Here is a 12,287-nt window from a genome sequence, read left to right on the forward strand (position 1 = left end):
TCATCTTGCGATACCGACAAAAACGGTCCCATCACATAACTCCCACGTGACTGATACGGCGTGGGGAAGAAGCCTTCATCCAGTGGCGGATTGACATGCGCTCAAAACATTAATTACGCATTGTTTCGTGCACCATTTCACTTAATGACGCCAAACATACTGTACCGTGACATGATAGCTCCACGGCCCCCTTAGCCTCGGGGCAGCCTCGTGTGTCCCGGGGATGGGGGTGGGAAGGACTGTCGATAAAGATCAGCTGAAACACACTCGCCTTGAACCCGACAAAAAAGAGGATCTCTGTCCGAAACCAAATCCTCGCGGCGACGGTGGTGGTGGGGTGGGGGCCCTCCTGAAAGTGTGCCATCCGTCAGTTGGGATGTCCAACCGACGGTCGCGTCTCATTGCCCCCCCCCCCCTGGACGACCGGGCACGGCTTTTTGTGCTCTCGGAATATTCAGCCACCGTGTAGCCGCTCCGTTGTGCCCACACGTTACAACCACGTGCGAGCCATAGAGTACGCGAAACGATTTTGTCGATATCCCACGTAGAGCCTTTGACGGAATGTCGGGGCAAGTAAGCTATTACACTAAACTATATTTTTTTATTTTACCTGGTAAGGCGCCACTGAGAAGCGACATGGCTATCACAATTGATAGCTCCACGAAGTGGCTTATCGCGTGGAAATGTATAGCAGCCAAACACCCTTAATGCGTGTTTCTAAATGAGGAGGAAAAACCGGAGGCCCCGGAGAAAAATCCACGCGACCACGGGGAGAGATTCATTCAAACTTTAAATATACAGCAGCAGGCGTCAGGGTCTGGATCCAACCCACGACCTCCTGTATACCAGGCGAGGTAGTTAACATCTCCTCGCCACCGTGGCGGCCTGTTGAGAGCGAGCAACTATTATGTCTGACATGGGGGTATTAGGGGGGTGTTGTGACAAGCATGACCTTTGAACGTCTTTGTCTCCCGAGTGCTGATGTTTACACACCGCATCAGGCATTCTCTTAATGCTGAGTCGACCTAGGGAAGGACCAGAACCGGTTCGGATAATCACCACTGGTGTTAGCCATGGCCGGAAATGTCACGATGCAGTGCGCTAACCACTAAGCCACCGCTCCCCAAACAGTATGTAAACATTCATGCGTGCGATTAAAACATTTCATAACCCCTGCAGGGAAATGATGTAGAGACTGACATCATAATTATAGCGTTAATAGAGTTCGAGACATTGTGGTTTAGACTTCAGGAAAGCTGCTGCACCGACAAACAAAACAACGTCATCGTGACGACTCCACGCTCACAGTGGCACACAAAGACAGCTTCTCCCGTGTGCCCGTGAGGCTGTAGGGGCAAGTGCTGTTAGCGAGCACCTATGAAGGCCGGAACGGCACACGAGGGGGTGGGTGGCCAGCACCACGGCACGGTCACCTTTGCATATTGCACCAGGTACTGTAATACATTCGAGGCTGAGTCGACCTCGGGGAGGCCCAGGACCGGGTCCAAATAATCGTCACCGGTGTTGGCCGTGCGCGCGAATCGAACTCGACAACTCGAGTTCGTCGCGTGGCTGCGTCGAACCGCTGCCCCACCGCTCCCCGCAGTGACACACGCAAGTCAAATCGACGGACACATCTAAACAAAATACGCAACGCACTCTGACACCTAACTCTTACGTGACACATTAAATCCGCCCCCGATGGTTTAGGCACACGTCTAAATAATGTATGGGAAGCGGCGGCGTCGCAGTTCACACACTCGCGATAAGAACGCCACATCCTGAGTTGGATTCCCTCCCACGGCGAACATCAGTGCGTTTCGATCGGTTCGATTATTTTGCTGCTATAAATGTTCACACGATAGGCCGCATCAACTGAGACATAATTTGTGGTGGTCAGGCGGCTTCTGAAAAAAAGAAGCTAATAGCTGAATGGGCCTTACCTGGTAAGCTACAAAATAGTTTAGTTTTATTCGTATAAATTTAAAGTTATTTATTTACCTTTCCTTTGCTCTGCTATCGTGTTTTTTGTATTGTTTGTTCTTGCAACGTTCTGACCTGCCCCTGACTGGACATCTGTGAAAAAAAAGATGCATCGTAGCTCATCAGATTCCTCCAGCCATGAATAAATACTGCCCTCTGACAACGGCCATATCTCGACTGACGCCGGTTCCGCCTCGAGCCGTCCCCTCCCCTCCCCACCCCACCCACCCTCCCCACCAACACCTTCACCAACCCGCACGGGGCCGCCTTAGCGTGGGCGGTGAAGCGTCGCCAAACAGACCTGGCGCGACCCACGCGGGGTGGGGAGGGCAGCGGGGGGGGGGGGTCGGCAAAACCTGCGGCCCGGAGCCGCATGCGGTTGACTCTTTAAGGACGGCAGTGCGAGAAACACAACAACAACAACAACCAATGATGTTCTTATTTATGTTTTTTCGTTGCCGACCCCTGGGCTATTGGAGTTCAGTTTACTGTGCGAGTCCATATTTCGGTAAAGTCACGTAGGTGAAAATAAAATAAAAATAAAATTAAAATATTCTTATTTTCATCTACGTGACTTTACCCAAAGAACCAAAGAGTATGGATCCTTGCAGTCACGAAAACTTCAAATCTAGAATGTGGGAGTCCAGTTTCCTGTGGAAGTCCAGTTTACCATGGGAGTCCAGTTTACCATGGGAGTCCAGTTTACCATGGAAGTCCAGTTTACCATAGAAGTCCAGTTCCCCATGGGAGTCCAGTTCACCATGGAAGTTCAGTTTTTCATGGGAGTCCAGTTTACTTTGGAAGTCCAGTTTACCATGGAAGTCCAGTTCACTATGGAAGTCCAGTTTACCATAGAAGTCCAGTTGACCATGGAAGTCCAGTTTAACATGGAAGTCTAATTAACCATGGGAGTCCAGTTCACCATGGGAGTCCAGTTTACCATGGAAGTCCAGTTCACCATGGGAGTCCAGTTTACTGTGGAAGTTAAAGTTTACCATGGGAGTCCAGTTCACCATGAGAGTCCAGTTTACCATGGAAGTCCAGTTTACTGTGGAAGTCCAGTTTACCATGGGAGTCCAGTTTACCATGGGAGTCCAGTTCACCATAGAAGTCCAGTTTACCATGGGAGCCCATTTCACCATGGGAGTCCAGTTTACTGTGGAAGTCCAGTTCACCATGGGAGTCCAGTTCACCATGGAAGTCCAGTTTACCATGGAAGTCCAGTTTACCATGGGAATCCAGTTTACCATGGAAGCCCAGTTCACTATGGAAGTCCAGTTCACCATGGAAGTCCAGTTTACCATGGAAGTCCAGTTTACCATGGGAGTCCAGTTTACCATATTAGTCCAGTTCACCATGGAAGTCCAGTTTACCATGGGAGCCCAGTTCACCATATAAGTCCAGTTCACCATAGAAGTCCAGTTTACCATGGGAGCCCAGTTCACCATGGGCAGGAGTCGGCAACCTGCGGCTCACGCGAAGGACCACTTCATCACGTTCACGAGGACCGCCGTCTCGCATTCACCGCAGTGCATCGCGGCTCTTGAAACATCGAGGTTTTGATTACCGAGTTCGAAAAAAAATATATGTTTTGCTCTTCTCGTTAGTTCTGTTGCCGACCCTTGATCTAGCAAGGAGATTGAAAACTCATTTCCTTTGAAGTGCTCTTGGTCTTTCGTTTGTTGTCCTTCCGCAACCCCGCACCTTTGATCCGCGCTGTTGGTTGGCTACGTACGGTGCGAAAGAAGTTCAACATACTTACGTTACAGATTGACAAAAATACCTGCCGATCATTATTATCACCATCATCAACATCATCATCATAACAATAGTTAAACCGCCGTGGTCTGTGGCGCCTTAAATGGAGGAGAAATATCATCGCTTAACCACACGCATTCTCTCCTGAAGCTCTCTCGTGGCGGTAAAACCTCGGACATTATCGGCATTTATCTCCTGAACATATTGTTGCCATCATGCGCAATAGAATCGAATTATCATCACCACCACCACTACCACTGTTGTAACTCAGAGGACGTGGGTGGGGGGGGGGCTTTTGTATTTCCAACATTCCAACATTAAACCCACATTTTCTTGTACTGCCGCGGGTGGCCACTACGTACACTTTACTTACTTATTCCCTCCCTCCCTCTCTCTGTCTTGTCTCCTTTTTCTTTCCCTTCAAACAAAGCCCCGCGACCAGCCATCCCCTCCCTCTTCAGCCAGCCTCCCTCCTCCGTTCTGTATCCACCCACACGGGAGGTGGAGTTGGGGTGTTATTCTCTCCCCCCCCTCCCTACAGTATTACAAACACCTCCAGCCATCAGCTGATACAACAACCACCCCCCTCCAACACAAAAAAAGAGAAGGGGCGGTGACGTAATGGCATGCAGCCACGGCGGCGTGCGAGTGCGTGCGTGCGCGTGTTGCACATTTAAATGCCCAGCCTGTAACTCTGGCTCGACGAGTTGTCTGCGAACTGTCGGGGAGGGCAGTTGATGGGGGCAGGCGAGCTTGGCACAGCTGTTTCAGACGTGAGTTTTTTTCTCTCCCACCTAACGCTGAATTTCAACAGCAGCAGCAGCAGCGGCGGCGTAGTTTGTCGGCGTTACCCTCCTATATAATAATTGCTACCCGAGCGAATATTCCTCGCGTCGCTCGCGTAATGTTACTCGTGTTTTTGTTCGTCGAAACTTCTCTCGCCACCGGTACGTAGCAGCTACCAAACCGTGCCTCTACAATGCGCAGCAGGTGATTTTTTGCGTGTTGCGAGGGCGCGTTGAGGCGTCTGTCACTGAATTGTTCTTGTTCTGTGTCGTGTCGCTGCCAATGATTTGACGTCCGCTCCTCATGGATGTGCTGTCGATGTAGAATAGAAACTTTGTATGATTACAGCTGTTAGTTCTAGTATTATGTCGCTCGGTTCCATGCCGCCGTGCTTTTGATTGACGCGTCTCGCTGTGGAGATCGATTCCGCCGGTCGAGTTTAACGCGTGACTGCGAAAAAAAAGTGAGTGGCAGAACATTGATAAATGTTGCGAGTGCAAAGTGTGGGGGGGGGGGGGGGAGCAGGACTTAAGTTTACTCTGTACTCGATTACTCAATTATCGACTAATTAATAGAAGTAAACACATTTTTATTAGATATTAAGCCGGGCGCAGTTGCAGGTGAATACAGCTTAGATCAGCAACACCTGTGAACAATACGCCTCCCCAGTTGCCGTGCCGGTCGTGCCGGGCTCACTTTGACCATACTTCACCGCGCCGGTCGGCGTTGCGGGGAAGGTGGACGGGAGGGATGACGCCACGAGGTGGTCGGCCGCCACTGACGTGAGCCGTCGGTTTGCTGGAGCACGTTTCGCGGTGTGCTGCGTATCTCTTACCGTCACTTTTAATGGCTGTGTTTCTAGTTTTGTAAAGAGTGCGCGCGTATTTACACATCGAGCTTGCGATGTTATCGGAGTAACATCAGTGGCTCATTGTCCCCGTCACCGAGTTGCTCAAGTTGCGCGTACAAGGTTATAGGCATGTGACAAGGTTATGTAGACTCACCTGGTGTATTATTTATCGCCACAGTGTATCTCTGCCGTCTTGTTGGGGAAGAAGGATTTAGGTTTTTTTTTGTACCGAACAAGAACACTTTTGCATAATAGAAACAAAAAAAAACCTGTTTCTGATTCTCTTCCAAGACGTCTGGACCAGTGTGAGATGCGTAGACCACAAACACCCCTACTTAGAGGGGGCTACCTTGAGCTCCCTTCAGCTCCCTTCTAGCGGAAGAGGCCTTTCTGCCAGACTGTGGTGGAAGAAGCAGCAGCAGCAGCGGGCACTTGCAGGGCTGCTCCTTCACCTTGTTCACCATTTCCGGCACTGTGCATGTATTGCATTATTCGCGTGGTCGCACAAAATCAGATATCTATGTCTTTGAACGACTTGGGTGCGTAAATAACAGCCGGCATATTTGTGTGTGTGTGTCCCCGATATTTACTCTCAATAATAAGCGCAGCGAGTGTGTAAGGAGTCGCGACTGTTGGGTCCCTCTACAATTCCCCTTTGCAAGGCGTCTTTCGCGGCGGGAGTTCTTCCAAATGTGCCGCGCGTGCCTCGATGTGCTTTAAGAGCCGCCGTGAAAGGCTGTCGGATGTTCACGAACAACCCTGCTACGTGCGTGGCGTTTTGTGCGCAATCTACACAATCGGAATATCTATTTGTACTGGAGGAATCCGATTAGCTATAAAGCTCTTTTTCAACAGGTGTCCAGTAAGGGGCAAAGTACAATATGGGTAAAAAAAATCACCCAAGCAATAATAAATAAAAATAAACCATCCCCATTCTACCAGGCAGAGCCCGCTCAGGTATTAACTTATTTTTCAGAAGCGACCTGGCCACAAATGGTAGCGCAACAAAGTGGCACCATCATTTATCAAATCATCTCAATGCACGTTTCTAAAATGTGGAGGGGGGAAAACCGGAAAAAATACGCCGGTCCCAAGATAATCTTTTGAAGGTGTGCCTTGCATATAGTGAGGTGGGTTAATGTATTTCAGACGCAGGAGCCTTACATTGTTAACAGACTATGTCCCATCATCATTATCATCATGATTAATCAGCAGCCACGCTTACTCCGCTGCTGGATGAAGGCGTTCCTTCTCAAGCCGGTCCCGCGATGTAAGAATGTCTTGTACACGATCATATCGTGTGTCTGTTAAAGATGTTGGGAAGTCGTAGCATTTGGTGAACAGGTGGTGATACTGACCTTATGTATAGTATAGCGTGTTTAATTCTAAGCTATGGTATTCATTGAGCATTGACTATAGTGGAGCGCAAGATAGATCCAGTTCTTTCTGCCATGGTTATGAATACACATGCATATAGAGACGGACAGACACGTTAATATATATACTGTACATTATATATGGAGGAAGCAAATACATAAGGGGAACGAGGTAATGCATCAGACTGGCCTTAAGTTGAACAATAATCTATTTAGTATTATTTTTAACATGAGTTTCTACTGATCATTCACAGGGATAGAGATTAAAATATAGCAATGTTCGAATAGACACGCGAGAAGTGAGAGAGCGACCCACTCTGAGATTAACGGCCACACATCGTCCCATGAGTTTTACTTGAAGCTGGAGGCAGCAGAGAAACCGCACAATATCCCCCTAAAGAAGGTCCGTCGGTCAGATTGTTAAAATATCTTCTTGTTTTACTTGTAGTTGACAGTCCAAATAAAAAAAACCCTTCCCTTTTATTATCTTTAATTACCCTGTAAGTCATTGTAAAAGGCTTTTAAAGCGCCGTTTGTATAAGGCGGCAAAGCCATGAATTCATCGTTTATACCAGCGGTGACTGCCACAATCACTGCTTCGATTTGGCTATTCCGGAGTTTATTGGACGTAATCGTTGTGCTGGTGAATATTGAGGGTGGTAGCGAGATGTTAACGACCTAGCGTGGGTTCGATCCTGTTCCAGATGCATTTATATTTGGAGTTTGCGTGTCTCTCTCTCTTCCCGCGTTTTCACGTGGATTTATCTCGGGGTCGTCCGGTTTTCCCCTCCGTTTACAAACACGCGTTTCGAGTATTTCGCTGATGTAATTTTTCCACATGATAAGCCACTTCGTTGAGCTATCATTTGTGGCCAGGTCGCTTCTGAAAAAGAGCTACATAGCTCCAGTGGGCCTTACCTGGTACAATAAACATAGTTCATTGTTAAATAAATACTGTAGTTTAATTTGTGACAACTTCGAACTCGCATGCAGCGTGAGTATCACGGGAGAAGAGGATTCCGTTTTTTTAAGATGCTGGCCATCCACGTCTGCTATTTGGAAAGCGGTTTAAATGCTTGTTCAAGATACATGATTTGTTTCAAGCCACTCCCTACGTGGCACTGCTGGGAATTTCGCTTAAAGGATTTGTCGAAGTTACATTTTTAACAGCGCCCGGGCCAATTCACTGCCCATTGCACGATTTTTAGGGGCATTCACGATTAAATGTATTTGTGTTTATTTTAATGAGCAGAAATATCACAAACAGGTGTTGTTACAAGATCTAGCACTTGATGCCACCATCACCAACCCATCCCGCATTGCAGCGACCTCCAAGTTTTGTCCTGACAGTGTCCCCCCACCATCTGCTCTCTAACTCACAAAAAGACCCATCGTCTCGGAGACCCGCAGACTCGCACAGAGACCCATATTGTTCCGGAGATGAATAGTTATTTCCTAACCCTACACAACCATCTGGTTATAAAAGTCTTCCCTTCGATCACTGCACCCAACCTTTAGCATAACACAAATACAACATTTAAATGTACGTATATTATTACTCTTTGGTTATTTCGGTAAAGTCACGTAGTTAGAAATAAAATAAAACAAATCACGACCGCAACACAAGTGACCTTGATCACGTGGCACCGATGCAGCCGGACACAACCGCTGCACCGCTGTATCGGTGCCACCTGATAAAGGTCGCTTGTGTTGCGATTGAAACGTCGTGATTTGTTTTATTTTATTTCTCACTTCGTGACTTTACCGAAAGAACCAAAGAGTATGGATTCCTGCAGTCACGAAAGCTTCAAATCAAGATTGTACAAAAATTATCTGAATACGTACAGCCATAGACGTGATATTATCTCCACTTTTTGATAATTTTAAACATTTTCTGGTAACCCTATACAACATATGTTGCTTGCCAGCTTAGAACAAGTGTTTAACCTATGTCGTTGAACCAGGATTGATGGGGGAATTCACAATTTTTTTCTACGAAGTTGTCTATGTATACAAAACATTATTATTATTTTGGGTAATTTGCATAACTATCGCTGATGACTTTGAAGGTTTCTGTTGATCAGTTTCTTTATAAATAATCGGAAACATTTACGGGAAAGCTACAATGTGAGCAATCCCCACACGTGTATGCTTTGCAATTGCTGGCCTATTGTCATAAAAAAAACTAAATACTTTTAAGGACGGGGTGGGTAGGGGGGGAATTACATTGGCACAGACAATATTTTCCCGTTCAATGGACTTCAGTAAATTTTTCGGTCAATACGTGAACATGTTCCCCAGAGTGGGGTGGATATTGTCCATCGAGTACGTTTATTGTTAAAACACTGGGGCCGTCCATAAATGACGTCACACACCTAGGCGGGGTCAGTCATTTGTGACGATGTGTGACGAGGGGGGGGGGGGTTTGAGAAATGTGACGTCACATCAAAATGCTCAACTTTAAATAAATATAGACAACACGTTCTACTTAATTAAATACGTTTTAATAAATGTTTTCTCCTACAGCATCAGAGTGCAGCGCCACATTAAATACGCACTACAATGACAATAGTTTAAAGCGATTTGAAGCATGTTTTTTTTTGGGGGGGGGGGGGGACAGAGCTTTGTGACGTCATTTGAGGGGGGGTTTGATTTTTAGTGACGTCGTGTGACGAAGGGGGGGGGGGGGTCAAAAATCGTCCAAAATCGCGTGACGTAATTTATGGACGGCCCCACTGAACTTTATCTGGCGCGTTGTACGTTTTAACAAAGAAAATCTATTCTTTGGTTCTTTCGGTTAAGTCACGTCTAAAGATAAAATAATAAATTAAAATAAAAGCTTTTATTTTAATTTATTATTTTATCTTTAGACGTGACTTAACCGAAAGAACCAAAGAATAATTCCTGCAGTCACGAAAGCTCCATAATTAAGAAAGAAAATCTAAACCCTCAAAACGTAAACCCCACTTAACAGCAATTGAGTGGTTCGGCGTGGATCGTGAACTTTTGAATGCATGCCCGATATCGGCGTAATACGACCGACACACACACACACACGGAGTCTATTTATATAATTCTGATTGGCGTTCATTATGAAAATTCTGGACTTTTTTTGTGTTGCGCTTCTGATTCGCCGGTTGTTCCGGTTTGTTAACAGTAGGGCAGTTGTCTTGGTAAGACAAAGAGGGGTGGTGGTGGTGGTGGTGGTGCTGCTGAAGGACAGACAAAGTTAACCAAGCCACGGCAAACTTCCCCACGGGGGGAGGAGGGTTCCGCCTTTTGCAATGAGCGTTACTTTCCTCCCCCCTCACCCCCCTCACCCTCCCCTCACCCCCCCTCACCCCCCCCTCACCCCCCCTCACCCCCCCCCGAAAAAAAACCCCGTCGATATCACAACAGAACTCCGACCTGAGCCCAAACATTCACGCCCGATCCAAATCATCCGTATCGGGTTCATGAAGTCACTGCGCAAACAACGCACCATTGTTATTCTCTCGCGAGGCGCACGTGGCTGGAGCGTGGGGTGGAGCACACTGCTGCGGCTGCATATTACGTTGTATTAATTATACTGAAGAAACCACCACACACACACACACCCCTCCCTCGACGTGGCATTGCGAGTACAGTCAAACAATTATTTTTTCAACACACCGCGTTATTTAAGTTGGCATTCGCACAAACAAAACACGTTGCTCACGCGTGCATGCGCTGCACGGTAGAAGCGCTCCTCTTAGCGACGCTGATTCGCTTCCACGCACTCGCTCGTTCATAAGCGATTTGGGCGTTAAGCGAGTATAAGGGGAAAAACACGTTATAGGATTAGTTTGTTCAGATGGCATCGAAAGTAACCCCTTTTTCACGCCAAAAACGAACTTTTACCATATTTAAACAATGGATATTATACATTGAGATACTAACAATATAATACCGACCATAATTACCCAGGAATGTACCTAACACTCGTGACGTCACTCCACGTTGACCAGCCCCCCCCCCATCATTAATATTCATGAGCAGGTGACGTCCTACAGATGGACACCCCACGTCACGCGATCTCCGTAACGCTATTGAGACATATACGTAAAAAGGACGTCGTGATGAACAAGGGATTATAACCTTTAAATGAAATAAGTTTGTGTCACCGCGGCCTTAAGCATTACACACGAATTGATGCAATGAATATCACGTGGCGGTCTGCTTTTCGCTTGCAAGTTTCAGATTTACCGCAAGACACCCGTCCTTGGACGGGCAAAAGGCTAGTCACACAATATTAAAAGAAACACGGTTAATCAATGCGTGAATTAATATTTACTGTACCTACAACAGCCCTTCGTTAACAGGGGAATGGTCGGTAAGCGAACACATTGGGCTCTATGGAAGCACTACTATACACTACACTATACACTACACTATACTCTACACTACTATACAAGACACTACTATACACTATATACTACACATTGGGCTCTATGGAAGCACTACTATACACTACACCACTATACACTACACTATACACTACACTATACTCTACACTATACTCTACACTACTATACACGACACTACTATACACTACACTATACTCTACACTATACTCTACACTATACTCTACACGACACTACTATACACTATACACTACACATTGGGCTCTATGGAGGCCCGTCGTTAAGCGATCAGTCGTTAACAGCGGTGGTCATCAAGAGGGGTTCTACTCGACAGATCTCGATTGCATTTCTTAACCAGAATCTTTATTTTAGAGCTGGGGGGAGGAATATAATGATGAGCTAGGAAGCTCTGGTTTTCTCACAGATGTCTCCAGTATGGGGGCCGCGAGTTCAGCGAGTTTGCAGCAGCAGCAGCGTAACAAGAAACAGACAGACACGAGAGACGTTGATCGTGGGTCGTTACGTCTCCACCAATGTTCGCTCATGCAAATGTACAACGCGCGCGCCTTCGCTATGGAGGAGCTGTGCACTAACCCACTGGCGCGCCACACTCCAATTCAGCAATCCTGCACTGACCAGCGAGGCGAAGTATGGTCAACGACCCCAATGATCTGATACGGCACGGGGAGGCCTTCATCCAGCAGTGGATATTAGTCATGTGAAATCCATGCTGATCTTATCATATCCTTGCGAACAGAATTTCCCAAAAGTAGATTGAAAAAAAACGATTTCGTACAATAAATTGCCTCCTTTTAAATCGCAAAAATCTAAGGTAAACCTGCCAAAGCACAGACCAAAGATATGAATACGGTGACTACGGTTGTGATGGCACGTACGAACGCGCTGTGTGCGACTATAAATAGGCGCCACTTGAGCAAGCGAAGTCTTTATTTGCGGGCCGGTGTTGTGGTTGTGTGTGGGCAGTGGCGTGTTCCGTGGTGGTGAACTACAAAGAGGGCAGCGATTGAAGAAGCCATGTGCTTCTTCTGCGATGCGTCGCTGGCGTGAAGGGGGAAAAAAATACACGCGGCGCATTAGTCATTGGGATGAGTAAGTGGCATCTTCCCCAACTCACCCCCCCCCCAACCCCCC

At 47.0% G+C, this 12,287-nt stretch overlaps 1 protein-coding gene across 2 annotated transcripts in view; it reads left to right on the forward strand.

Annotated features, from left to right (window-relative positions):
- LOC133354631 (PR domain zinc finger protein 1-like) overlaps positions 1–12,287 on the forward strand; it is a 121,329-nt gene that overhangs the window by 44,180 nt on the left and 64,862 nt on the right. Inside the window, exon 1 of one of the 2 annotated variants that reach the window (XM_061571652.1) lies at positions 4,455–4,514. The exons of the other annotated variant lie outside the window; for it this stretch is intronic. The gene's annotated coding sequence lies outside the window, so the exon portion shown is untranslated. Of the gene's footprint in view, positions 1–4,454; positions 4,515–12,287 lie in introns of those variants that run through there. 2 annotated transcript variants of the gene reach the window in all.

The sequence above is a fragment of the Lethenteron reissneri genome, chromosome 6 (assembly GCF_015708825.2).
Source record: "Lethenteron reissneri isolate LAM-NWPU_2019-01 chromosome 6, ASM1570882v1, whole genome shotgun sequence".
NCBI classification, from domain to species: Eukaryota; Metazoa; Chordata; class Hyperoartia; order Petromyzontiformes; family Petromyzontidae; genus Lethenteron; species Lethenteron reissneri.